Raw genomic sequence first — 15,095 nt, 5'->3', positions numbered from 1 at the left:
TTTTCCCAAGGGTGTAATCCACGGTTGGTTTACAAATAACTACTCCTTACTCTCTCTAATTTGATTAGATGTTACTGATTGAAGTTCAACATGTCAATATATGAGGATTCTATTTATTTTTTGATGCTTCAACCTCTAAAAATCAACTAAGTTATTAACATTTCATTAAAGGCTTAATCCTCTAAAATAAGTGTTTGGGGATTAATCAAGGCATTGTACATCTTCTGTTTCATGCACCTGCTTTTTAAAATATATCTATTCTATAATCAACCTAATGTGCAGATGTCTCTCTATTGAGCTTTTTAAATGACCCCTCGGTAACAAGTTTTAGCCCGATGACTCTCAAGTTAGATAACTTTAAGGCATCAAGTTTTAAACCTTTACAGGCTTAATTGCTCGAGTCATAAAAGTTAGGAAAAGACGTTTTACAATAAGATCATTATAGTTGTCTTCATTGAGATCTTTTAGGGTAGCTTCCCAGCAAGATAGCTTTTTTCCTTTTTATGTAATGATTAGTACAATACCCTTTGTTAAACACTTATTCTCGAAAATTGACGTCTAATTTAAGGTTTTTATCCTATTGGTCTCAAACATTTGATTACGCTCAAAGAATAACGTGGTAGTTGTAACACAGTTTTGGAGTGTTGATTCCACAAGGAAATGAAAGAATTACTCAAATGATTCAACAAATTAGGGTTCTCGTGAATTGTATGAAAAGACTTTGTTTATCGGTTGGAATGAGATTTAATTATCAAGGTTTGAATTAGTGAAGCGTCGAAATTTCCTCGATTGATTTGGATCATTCAACATCAATGATTCATTTGTTTTACTCAATTAGAGACGTTCTACCTAACTCCCTAATCTAAAAATATGTCATTGAAACCCAAATTAAATCTACAGTAGTTTCAAATTTTAAAATCCCTAAAATACATTCCCACTTTTATTTATTGAAATAAAATTCAAGAAACGACAATATACATAAAGTAGTATTTGAATCACACCAATAAAATTTATTTGAAATTGAACAAGCAAAGATTTCGGTTGTTTAATGGAGAAAGCATGACTGAATCTATGAAAAACTTAACAAAAGATAAGCCAATTTCAAAACCAATTTATGGAAATAAAATCTAAACTTAAGAATTGTTTAATAATGAAAAATCAAATTACATGATTGAATGATGTTGAAATCTCCAATTCGAATTGAGTTCCTTTGTAGCTTCACCGAGATCTTAGTTCTCCATGGATTTCTTGATCTTCTCGTCTTGTTCTCTTGATTCCTCTCCAGAAAAGCTATTCTTTTTGTATTGTGTTTTCGTGCCTCTAAAGTTCCCAAAGAGTTCCAAGTTAAATGGGATGGAAAAAGAGTCCAAAAAGATGAAAACTCCTCATTCTCGCGATCAACGCCTAGGAGCTTCGAATGGGCGCTTGCTTTCTAAAACAAATCAGCAACATGGTGCCTAGGCGTTAGGGGATAGTGCCTAGGCGCTTTGTCAGCTTCGGTTACACTGCATGATCTTCAATATTTTATCATAACTTTTTTTCCTGATGTCCGATTGAAGTGATTCAAACTAAGTTAGAAAACTAATGTAAGGAGCTACAATTTTGCTAGAATTAGACTCTTTCCAATTTGGATGTTTATTAGGTCAAAATGGATCTCAATTTTAAGTTGATAATCTAAAACATTCTTGTGCGGTTGAAAATTGATTTATGAAGATTTTATGATCATAAATTGACCCCTAGAATTCTCTAATCATCATTCCGTCGCTCGTCTCATCTATGAATTATTTGCAACTTGGTCCCTGAACATTTATTTTCTTCCACTTTAGTCTTTTTCGCTTTTTTCTTCCAATTTCCACCATTTTCATCCATTTGTAACCTAAATCAAAATATAAAGCTGCTTAGTACATTTAGGCATCAATTTATCATACAAATGTAAGTATAAATGGATGAAAAACCTAACAATCTACGTCATTATCACACCTCCAACTTGCTAATTGCTAATTTAATGCAAAAGAAAACACTCAATGACTGGTTTATGTTACAATTTAAATTGTTAAGTTTCAATTCAACCATATTTCATGCTCTTTTCAAACTCAACACTACAAGGAGGCTAACAGTGTCATTATCGTCAGATCAAAAACATTTACAAAATGTATAAGTGTGTGTCAAGCCATGACTATCTTACTGCCAACTTTAACACATGCAACATCAAGAACATCTTGAGTTAAATGTTTTGCCACATAACTCATGGGTATCAAAGTGTTTGGTGCATGGTTTCTCTTTATGGAGCTGAGAAAGAGATACACTCAGAACACGGAGGCTTAAGTATGTATGACAAAGCAACAAGCAAACATTGATCTTATGATAGGCATACTATCAATTGAGAATTCATTAATTTCTTACCATAACCCTACTTGAGATCAAAAGAGCCAATGCAAAATATTGTAATAAAGATTATGTTGGGCTATATGAAAAGAAGAGCAAAACAAATTCAAGGACCTCCAAGTACATAGCTAGGCATCTCATCAGGCATTTCAATAGATCATGTCCTTTACTCAATTCATTCTTCAACATTTCAATTCCCAACATCAATCATTCTTTTCCTTTCTTTTTCATTATTCTTTTTCTCATTTTTTTTTCAAGTTTTTCTTTCTTTTTTTTTTTTTTGGATAACTTTCCCATCTTCTTCTTTTAATTTTTATCATTTCACTTGTCTTGTGCCCTTCCTTGTTACCGTTCTTCTCAAATGAACATTCAATACCTACTATACACTTGGAAGCATAAAGGTTGAAAAAGACGTTTACGGGCTATTTTTCAATGTGAGGAGGTATGGATAACATAGGTTCAGGGAAAGAAATGGTTATATATGTGTATTAGCTCAAAATGGCTACTAAGAGGTTATGATCATAAGAAAAACTTGAAAGGCTCAAATTCAATCCTAAATTGACCGTCATCATATCTTAAGTATAATCCACCATCTAACCACAGACCGTGTAATGTTTTTCTAAAAAAAAGGTTCCAATTCAAGAAATCAATGAATGGTTATTACCATTTTTTAGTATGTGGTAGCTAGGGCTATAAGCAAAAACCGCAAAATCGAAAAATAGAACAGAAACTGCATTTTAGAAACCGTAGGTTTGGTGCCACGTGGACACCGTCAACGAAATGGTTTTGACCCAAACCAAACCGGTCAAAATGGTTTGGTTTATGCTTGAGAATTTTAATTGCGGTTTAAAATCAAACTGGACCGGTGAAAAAATATATAAAAATAAAAAAATAAAAAAATAAAATTTTTTCAAAATTCATTCAAATATGTAAAATTCAATAGTTTTGTCATTTGTGAGTATTTTTGTCAATTCCTAATTTTCTAATATAGACATATTATTATTATTATTATTATCCAATAATCCTAATATATATTTAATAATTTCAAAACTAACATAATCTATTAAAAGCTTTTTTCCTCTTCAAACTATAGATGAATTCCAGTCGACACCCAACACAGTTTTGAGCCACTGGCACCACACACTTCTTTTTCAAATTTTTCACTCTTCTTCAAAGTTGAATTGAAGTCCATTATACCAAATCGGAGACAAAGAAATCCTAGACCTTCGGTGATAATGTTTGTTACAAATAAAGTTTCAGATCAATAATTTTTTGGAGCAAACTAAGGTAAGAATACGAAATTAAATATGTTTCGTAACATCATACAAACGTAAACTTGTGTAATTGTTATGTTTAGATATTATAAACAATTATTTTATTATTGTGGTTGGTTATTCTTTTTGTGTAATCAGTATCCTTTTTTTCAGATATGATGATCACGAGGTCTTGTTGGGCATCATTATATTTTTTGGACCTTATATCTAGTTTGGTAGACTTGTATTGTAATGTTATTGTATCGTCATTAGCCTAAAAAGTGAACAAAAATGAAAAAAAACTATGTTTTAGTTTATTATGATTTCACTTTGATTTAGTTGATATTTAAATTTATAGTAGATATATATAACCCTTGTTTGAGCCATAGCAGGTCAACAAATGCGGCTGGACTTGTGGAATAACTGTCCAAATTTTCAACTTTTTGTCCCAAAAATTTGGTTCAAACAGGGACTTAGTTTGTTTTAGATTTATTACTAGTGAGATATAAATATATATTAAATTCAATGAATTAATGACATAAAAGTAGACAGGCAAAAATTATATGGTGAAACCGACGGTTTAAAACCGACCGTTCAAAATGGTTTGATTTAAGTTTGAGTTTTTCTCAAACCGTTTAAAATGGATTGGTTTGAAAATCTGTCAAAAATCGTAAAATCGGACCGCTTACACCCCTAGCAGTAGCTCTCAATCCTCACCAATTCTATCTCATAAAAACTTCAGCAAGAAACTCCTTTAGCTACATGTGTCGATCTACCATCTTACCACAAGGCCTGTGTACACAAAAGAAATTCAGCAAGTGTCTTGATATCTAGACTCTCAAAAGCAAAATTAACTCTTAGTGGCATGTTTGTCATTCAAGAACATAATCATGCAGCAAATAAGAAACTTAAACAATTTTTATTTTATTTTTCAAAAAACCATCACAACAAAATTTCATGATGGTTATGCAATCATTATGCAATGCACAACAAATCCAAATTAACTCTTCCCTAACCAACTCTTACATTGTTTTCAATATCAAAACATGTCTGCCAAATGAAACGAATGAAGGGTATCACTTGAATGCTAAAGTGAATCAACATAAAGCTTGAAAGACGGTTAACCTGAAAGTTCTCAATTGAAGGATAATACAGGAAATGAAAATAAACCTAAAAAAAAATGAAAGAGATACCTAAAAGAAAATTTCTAAAACTAATATACAGAAATCAAAATGAAAGACATTCCTGGTTGATATCAAGGATGGTAAATCGGGTCTGCAGGAGAAATTTCTTTCACTGCAGGCACATGTTGCTCATAAACTATCTTGAGACGCTGTTCATTCACTTTGAACACCCTACCATCAGTAGATCTCCAGTTTCAACCGTCCCCTTTTCAAAAGCTCGTCTCACCACAAAGGGGCCGTCCACTTAGAGCGAAGTTTTCCTGGGTTCTTGTGGAATCTAGAATCATACAAGTACACTTTATGGTTTGGTTCAAAAGTTTTTCTAAAAATATTTTTATCAAGAATTGCTTTCATTTTTTACTTGTAGACTCTAGAACTCTCTTAAGCATCATTTCTTAACTCTTCCAACTTAGTCGATTAAAATTTCTTAAGCTTACCTCCCTCTTCTAGGTCAAAGTTAAAATGGTCTGCCATCTTCTGAGTGGGTGTGTCAATCATGTAAGTTTGATGACACTCATCATTTTTCTCAGGCTGTTTAGTGATATGAAAGATGCTGACTTCTAAATTCATATTTTCAAAAGATAGCTTCATTAGACTATTCCTGCAATTTATAAGAGCATTAGCCGTGGTAAGAAAAGGTCTACCCAGAATGATAAGAATCTTATAATTGACATTCACATCTACTTTTATGTCCAAAACCAAAAAGTCAACAGGGTAGTAAAATTTATCAATTTGTACTAAGACATTCTCAACTACTCATCTTGGTCTTATAGTGGACCGATCAGCCAATTGTAGGACTACAGATGTAGGTTTTATCTTACCTAAGCCTAACAACAAGTAAATAGCATAAGACACGAGGTTAACACTAGTCCCTAGATCAAGAAGGGCTTGTGCAAACTTATGGCTCTCGGTGATGCAAGAAACAGTAGGACAATCAGGGTCCTTAGACTTTGGTGGGATCCTTTGTTCAATCACAGCACTCACTTGCTTAGTCAAGAAAGCAGTTTTCTTGACATAGTGTTTCCTCTTTACAGTACACATGTTTTTAAAGACTTTAGCATATGTAGGAACCTGGGCAATCACATACAAGAGAGGTAGATTGATTTTTTACTTGTTTGAGGTGTTCCAAGATCTCATTATGTTGACTAGTAGCTTTTGGGGTAGGCTTAAGAGCTTGGGGAAAAGGCACTTTAGTTAGGTTTTCCACTACCTTTTCACTAGGACTACTCTCTTCTGAATGACTAGGGTCTTTCTCATTTTTCATAGGCTTGGAGATTGGTTCTATAACCTTCTAAGATCGAGTGGTTATGACATTTACTTCCTTAAGGTTAATTTCTTCTGAGCCTAAAGTTTGTGCCACGTGTTGTCCCTTAGGATTTGGTTGAGCTTGTACTGAAAATTTCCCACGCTCTACTACAGCTAAGGTAGAAGTCAATTTGGACATATGATTTTTCATTTCTTTGCTTTCCTTAACAACTTGGGTAATCATAGTCTCAAATTTCTGATTGGTTTTACCTTCTACTACCATAAAAACTATAAAGTGTCTATTAAAGAGTTTCTAGAAGATGTGGGTTGATATGAAGGTGTAGTGTAAGCCCTATTTGGTTGGGCAGGTTTCTGGTTCTCATATTTTCAGCTACGATTGGGGTGATTCTACCACCCCGCATTGTAGGTTTTCGAAAAAAAGAGCATAAGACTTTTTGTACATACTTAAGGCATTACAGTGTTCCTCATAAACCCCCTCATTTCAGCTAAAGTAGAACACTTTTGCGCTGGATGATCAATTCTACCACACACAAAACAAGGTCCTAGAGACTCAACACAGGAAATAGTTTGTGTAGGCTTCGAATCCTTAGCACGTAGGATTTCAAATTCTCTAGTGAGGGCTTTTAATTTGGCTCTAAGGCTATCCCCCTCTCTAAGATGATAAATACCTGTGCTAGTAAGGTTTCTGTGGGTTGTGACCTATTAGTACTATCAGTGGCGTTAGGTCCAGTTCAAGTATGAGCTTTTTCATCTTGTCATTTAAATACTCTATGGCCTCATCCAAATTTTTTTACAAAAAGTTACCATTACACATCATCTCAATGAATTGGCGATCCCTAGGTATTAGTCCTTCGTAGAAATAACTCACAATACGCCAACTCTCATAACCATGGTGGAGGCAAAGATCTTACAATCCCTTGTATCTTTTCCATGCTTGGTATAAAATTTTACTATTCTTTTGGGCAAATGAAGAAATTTGTTTCTTCAGAGCACTAGTCTAATGATAGGGAAACTATTTGCTAAAAAATGCATGAATCATTTCAGCCCAAGTCCTAATCGAATTGGTCTCAATGAATACAACTAGCTTTCTGCTTTTTCTTTAAGTGAAAATGAAAAAAATTTAAGCCTGACTGCATCTATTGTACCATGTTAACTATTGAAGGTTGCAACCACTTTATCAAATTCTCTAATATACACGTATGTGTTTTCATTTTCAAGTCCATGAAAAGTGGGAAAAAGTTGAATCATTCCCGATTTAAGATCTATACGTGGCATATTAGGTAGAAACATAATGCATGATGGTGTGGATGTGCATGTGGGATAAAGGTAATCCTGAAGAGTCCTATAAAGAAGGTCTTCATGCTCACTTTCGCTCATGGTATTGTGTAGTGTAGTGTAGTGTTTGTGCCAATAGATGCAATGTCAAAAATAGGGTTAGAAAGAGATTCAAACACTGGAAGAGGTCATTCTAGTGAATCTTTTTATTCGTCTCGATTCCTACTCATAAAACACAAAAATGGACTTACGTGCGAAATAAAGAAAATAACAATGAAGTAAAATAAATTAACTAAAAAATGATAAGGGAACGAAGTCATCATTTTTGCTAGAAAATCCCTTAGCTTATTGTACCATCTCTTCAGCAACAACGCCAAAATTTGATTACGCCCAAAATGTAATGCGGTAGTTGAAGCACAACTTTGGGGTGCTAAGGCTAGAGACTCAACCCGGAAAAATTTTTTGTAGGCTTCGAATCCTTAGCACATAGGATTTCAAATTCTCTAGTGAGGGCTTTTAATTTGGCTCTAAGGCTATCCCCCTCTCTAAGATGATAAATACCTGTGCTAGTAAGGTTTCTGTGGGTTGTGACCTATTAGTATTATCAGTGGCGTTAGGTCCAGTTCAAGTATGAGCTTTTTCAGCTTGTCATTTAAATACTCTATGGCCTCATCCAAAATTTTTTTACAAAAAGTTACCATTACACATCATCTCAATGAATTGGCGCTCCCTAGGTGTTAGTCCTTCGTAGAAATATCTCACAATACGCCAACTCTCATAACAATGGCGGAGGCAAAGAGCTTGCAATCCCTTGTATCGTTTCCATGCTTGGTATAAAATTTTACTATTCTTTTGGGCAAATGAAGAAATTTGTTTCTTCAGAGCACTAGTCTAATGATAGGGAAACTATTTGCTAAAAAATGCATGAATCATTTCAGCCCAAGTCCTAATCGAACTGGTCTCAATGAATACAACTAGCTTTCTGCTTTTTCTTTAAGTGAAAATGAAAAAAATTTAAGCCTGACTGCATCTATTGTACCATGTTAACTATGGAGGTTGCAACCACTTTATCAAATTCTCTAATATACACGTATGTGTTTTCATTTTCAAGTCCATGAAAAGTGGAAAAAAGTTGAATCATTCCCGATTTAAGGTCTATACGTGGCATATTAGGTAGAAACATAATGCATGATGGTGTGGATGTGCATGTGGGATAAAGGTAATCCTGAAGAGTCCTATAAAGAAGGTCTTCATGCTCACTTTCGCTCATGGTATTGTGTAGTGTAGTGTAGTGTTTGTGCCAATAGATGCAGTGTCAAAAATAGGGTTAGAAAGAGATTCAAACACTGGAAGAGATCATTCTAGTAAATCTTTTTATTCGTCTCGATTCCTGCTCATAAAACACAAAAATGGACTTACGTGCGAAATAAAGAAAATAACAATGAAGAAAATAAATTAACTAAAAAATGATAAGGGAACGAAGTCATCATTTTTGCTAGAAAATCCTTTAGCTTATTGTACCATCTCTTCAGCAACAACGCCAAAATTTGATTACGCCCAAAATGTAACGCGGTAGTTGAAGCACAACTTTGGGGTGCTGATTCTATGGGTAATGGAAGAATTACTCAAATGATTCAACAAATTAGGGTTCTCGTGAATTGTATGAAAAAGACTTTGTTTTTCGGTTGGAACGAGATTTAAATATCAAGGTTCGAATTAGTGAAGTGTCAGAATTTCCTCAATTGGTTTGGATCATTCAACATCAATGATTCATTTGTTTTACTCAATTAGAGACGTTCTACCTAACTTCGTAATAAAAAAATATGTCATTGAAACCCAAATCAAATCTACAGTAGTTCTAAAGTTAAAACTTCTTAAAACACATTCTCACTTTTATTTATTGAAATAAGATTCAAGAAACGACAATATATATCAAGCATAAAGCAGTATTTGAATCTCACCAATAAAACTTATTTGACATTGAAACTCAAGCAAATATTTCAGTTGTTCGATGAAGAAAGCGTGATTAAATCCATGAAAAACTTAATAAAAGTTAAGCCAATTTCAAAACCAATTTATGGAAAGAAAATCTAAACCCTAGAATTATTCTCAAATTACATGAATGAATGATGTTGAAATCTCAAATTCCAATTGAGTTCCCTCGTAGCTTCACCGAGATCTTAGTTCTCCATTGATTTCTTGATCTTCTCTTCTTGTTTTCCCTTGATTTCTCAATTTTATTTTTTTTATTTTTTTGGTGTTGTGTTTTAATGCCTCTAAAGTCCGCAAAGAGTTCCAAGTTGAATGGGATGGAAAAGGAGTCCAAAAAGATGAAAACTCCTTATTCTCGCAATCGGCGCCTAGGTACTGCAGATGGATGCTTTCTTTCTGAAAAAATCAGTAACATGGCACCCAGGCACTATGGGATAGCGCCTGGGCGCTACGTTAGCTTCGGTTACACTGCACAACTTTCAGTATTTTTATCATAACTTTTTCTCCCGATATCCAATTGAGGCAATTCAAAGTGTATTGGAAAGATAACGTAAAGAACTACAATTTTTATAGATATAGACTCGTTCCAATTTGAATGTTTATTAGGTCAAAAATGGATCTCAATTTTCGACTTAGAATCTGAAACATCCTTGTGCGGTTGAAAATTGATTTGTGAAGATATTATGGTCATATTTCACTTCTTTTGATTTTTAATTGCACCCAATTGACCCCTAGCATTCTCGAATCATCATTCCATCACCCATTTCATCTATGGATTATTTGCAACTTGGTCCATGAATTTTCATTTTTTTCACTTTAGTAGTCATTTTCGTTTGTTTCTACCAATTTCCATCGTTTTGATCCATTTGCAACCTAAATCAAAATATAAAGGTACTTAGTGCATTTAGATGTCAATTTATCATATAAATGCAACTATAAATGGATGAAAAACCTAACAATCTAGATCGTTATCAATAGTCCACGCAAATTGTAACATACACGGAATCCACATCTACATCCTTGCCTCCTGTGAACGGTTCAACCATCCAAACTATCATAAAGTTGGTTAAGAGATTCGAATTTTTGTTTAGAGGTTGTTTGGATTCAGCTTCTAGGGTCACTCTTGTCCAATGTTATATTCAATTCACGTTCATTCAAGTTGGGATACTTTTAAGTTTGACCTAGTCAAAGGACCTAAATTTCACTTTGACTTTCAAAATCATGAATATTATAACATTGGCCTCTTGTATGGTAAAAAACAAAGATNATTTTTTTTTTTTTTTTTTGTTTCCAGAAAAGTGGTGAAAAAGGGAAGAAAGTGATTTCTTGATGGATTTTATGGTGCAAACGATAAGCAACGATGATGATGGCGATTGTGGGGTGGGGGAAGGAGATGGTGAACAATACCTTTTTTATTTTCTAGTGTGGGGTTGGCTTTTTTATTTTTGACCCAAACCTTTTTTTGCTTTATTTTAATTTAAAGTTACCATTTACCCTTTTACAATTGGCCAAAATAAAATTTTTTAGTCAACTATTGTCGATTTTATATCCTATAGGTATACAGATCGTAACAGTAATAATGTGAATCTAAGAGTCCGGATATCGTTCCATGATGACAATTATTTAACAATTAGTTCAATTATTTCTAACTCTAATTTGATCGAAAACAAATATGAGTTTTGTGATTGGCATCTAAATTATTCTAACTAAACTAAATGATCTGACGTGCACAATTTATCGAATTTAGGTTTCAGAAGTATGAATATGGATATTAGAACCTTCAATTTTACCTATGGATCCCATTAATTTGCCAATCAAGATTCATCGCAAATGTAGCATTCGATCGAATTCTTCTAAAGTATTTGATTTACCCCTCTTGAGTTTTTGTTGAGCCTATTTAACTAATTCAATCATATATTTCTACGTGAATCAATTTTAGTTAAATGAAATATTAGTTTTGAGAATTAATCTAATGATCGCAATAATTAGTATAGGTATCTCTACACGTTATACTAAATTATCAAATTTTACTGTGTAGTCTAAATCTAAAACTCACATCTCGATTCGTAATAGATTCACAAATTTATTGAATAATTGGCCAAAGAATTCAAAGCGTTAAATTCATGAATAAAATTAACACGTGCATTTTCAAGAACTAGAATCTTGAATAAAAGAAATAAAGGGTTGCACATAGATTACATTGTTCGCCCTAACTATGAATTTAACTACTTATAATGATGAAAGAAAAAAAAAATATAAAGTTCATAACCGGGTTTTGAAATTTTGATCATAGAAAGAATTGGATTTTGTACCAAGAATTTTCTTCAATCTCAAAAGTCTTCAAACCCTAGTTTTTGCTATTTGATCTTGATGACTATATGATTTTCTCTTCCCAACTTGTGTGGAACTCTTCTTGCCCAGTTGAATTCTCTTCCAAAAGTGGCATTTAGATTTCTATTTATTCATTTTTTAAGTCATTGGAAGAGTTTGATTGAAATTGAGCTTTTAAATTATGAACAAACTTGGAAAACCCTAACTGTACGCGGCGTGGTACCTAAACGTTGTGAGTGGGTGCCTGGGTGTTGACTTTTGGGGAAAAATCCAGTAATGTGGCTCCTGAGCGCTTGAGTGTTGCCGTCAACTTCGATTGCACTGCACAACAAGTCATTTTATCCTAACTTTTTCTTCCGATATCCAATTGAGGCAATTCAAAGTGCATTGAGAAGCTAACTCAAAGAGTTACAATTTTTCTTTAGATATCATTTTCCAATTCTAATGTTTGCTCTATAAAAAATAAGTCTCAATATGAGATTAAAAATCCGGAGCATGACTTTTTTGTTTGTAAATTGATTTATGATCATACTTAGACTATCTTTCATTCATTTGACTTTTTTCTTTACCCAATTGACTTCTAGTACTCTTGAATTTTCATTGTGAGGTCCGACACAACTTTTAAATATTTGCATTTTAGTCCTCAAGCTTTGAATCTTTTACAATTTAGTAATATTTTGTGAATTTTTGCTTATTTCTTTCAATTCCACTTCCATTTATCGAGTCTCACCTAATAAATGAAAAGTAAAATGAATTAGGCTATAATTTTTCAAAAAAAATATAAAATATCTATATTTTTAAGTCCACTTAAGTGTATAAAATACACATATCCAACACCTCGAATTTAAACATTTGTTTATCCTCAAATAAAATCATAACCTAATTTAACAAACATACAAACATGTAGAAGGTTTTGATTAGATAACATGTCATTTTTCTCTCGGAATCGGAATCATTGTATTTAATCTATAAACGGCTTCAAGATTGCATTACCAACATTAATATTTACTTTTTCAATGTAAAAGTGACGTGTGTTTGTATGAAGAATTAAATGAAACACTATAAATTCACACGTTATTTCAATTCCTGACCCTCGATGGTTAATTTTTTTTATCCCTGACCCTCGATGGTCAATTTTTTTTTTCATTTTCATTAATCGTAAGATTCACACACTCCCAAACTTATTCTTTTCTTTTTACTCTTTTCCCAGTGTGTGATCTAATGCTGAATCTTTATACCAACTCCTCACCCTCCTTAGTTTAGATGGATCTCACTAACTGCAAGTCAATACTTCAACAAATGATTCTCCAGATTTTGATTGTTTCAACCTACAAAACTCAACTAAGCTAATAATTCATTGTCAAAGATATAAAATTCTCAAATAAGTGTTTGAAACTTAATCAATGCAAGTAAATATATAATATTTTTTTTATCTCGCGTGCGTATCGTGTGCAAACTTCTTTCATTAATCCCTCTAAATGACCCTTGTAGTGAATTTTAGACCGATGACTCCCAAATCATGATAATAGGGCACGAATTTTTAGATACCCCTTGTCACGTCCCCAAATTAATATTGATATCTATACACAATCTAGACATAGAATTTTACATATTTTTTTTTTTGAGTTTGTTAACTTCTAATCACCTGTGACATGATCATATAATATATCAAAACCCAAAATCATATCGCCATAATCCAACATATATATTCAGAGCTTATAAACATGTCTACAGACCATTTCAAAAGTACACTATATAGGATTCCAAAATATAACCCTACAGATGGCAGCCTACAAAATAACCCTACAGGTCGTCATCCATGTACATCGAACTCTGGAATCCTGTAGGAGCTCCACAGCTAGCCATGCTCGCTATGTAGTTTCATGTCAATGATCGAGGTTTTTGGGAGACAGTGGAGATAGTTCCTGCGGATGATGTGGGTATTCCTGAGACAGTTGCTTCTGATCGTGATGTCGCTGTTACGCGCAGAATTTCGTCGACAGTTGAAGACAATGAGAATATAAACGAGTTTACAAATGAGAATTTGATTGCTTTATCCTGACAGAGACATGAGCCGGGTGGGAGCTCACAGGTTGGAACAAGTGGACCGTCCTCCAATTCTTCCCGTATGGCTCCCGATGATGAGGACTTGCAGATCAAGCAACTGTTTGAAACCAAGAAAGATTTGCAGGAAGCTGTGCATCGGCTGGCATTAAAATATAACTTTGAGTTCAAGGTAAGAAAATCAAACAAGTCATTGTTGACAGTTGCTTGCGTCGAGGACAGTTGCAATTGGCGCTTGAGAGCAACTAAGATGGACATGAATGAGTGCTTCGTAATTCGCAAGTATTCACGGGAACATACTTGCGAAGTGGGAATTTTCCGAAACAATCACAAGCAAGCTCGAGCATGGTTTATTGGTCAACGGATAATGCACAAGTATCAAGATCCACGGATGATCTACAGACCTTCGGACATCATTAACGACATCCATCGAGAGTACGGAGTGGTCATGAGCTACCAGAAAGCGTGGAAGGCCAAATAATATGCGTTGGAGGATTTAATGGGATCGACTGAAGAGAGCTATGCTAAATTGGTTAGGTATTGCCATAACATGGGGAAAACTAATCCTGGCATGGCATTTTTTATTGAGATGGGGGGCGATAATTGTTTTAAGTATTTCTTCATGGCTTTCAGACAATGTATTCGAGGTTTTCGAAATGCAATGCGACCCGTAATTCTAGTTGATGGTACAACTCTGAAAGCTAAATATCAAGGCAAATTAATTATTGTTACATGTCAAGATGTCAACATCCAAATTTACCCTATTGCATTCGGCATAGTCGACAGCGAGAATGACCTGTCCATGCGTTGGTTCTTTTCTAAACTGAGGGAAGTGATCGGGGAAGTCGAAGACCTTGCCTTTGTAACCGATCGGGGATAGTCTATAATAAACGGTATCGCTGAAATTTTTCTCGGGGCACATCACGGTTATTGTATGTACTATATACAAGGTAATTTGAAGACTAGGTATCGGGGCACAGGCATCGTTTCATTGTTCAGGAGAGCAGCCGAAGTTTACAGTGCTGAAGAGTGTAATAAGTTCATGCTCGAGATAGGAAGTAAATCATTACCGGCGTTGGAGTATCTGACGAAGATCGGGAACGAACATTGGCCGCGGTCATACTTTCCAGGACGTCGATACAATATGATGACGTCGAATAATGCGGAGTCTCTCAATGCATTATTTAAGAAGGATCGAGAGTTATCAATTCTCGCAATACTTGGGAACATTCGTGACAAGTTACAACAGTGGTTTCATGATCGTTGTGAGGAATCACAGAGTTGCACAAGTGTGCTAACCCCGACTCAGGAAGATAAACTCTTCAAGACTCTAGAGGTGACAAGG

The sequence above is a fragment of the Olea europaea genome, unplaced genomic scaffold (genome assembly GCF_002742605.1).
Source record: "Olea europaea var. sylvestris unplaced genomic scaffold, O_europaea_v1 scaffold1146, whole genome shotgun sequence".
Taxonomy (NCBI): domain Eukaryota; kingdom Viridiplantae; phylum Streptophyta; class Magnoliopsida; order Lamiales; family Oleaceae; genus Olea; species Olea europaea.
The sequence above is the reverse complement of the archived record's forward strand: the minus strand, read 5'-3'. Positions refer to the sequence as shown.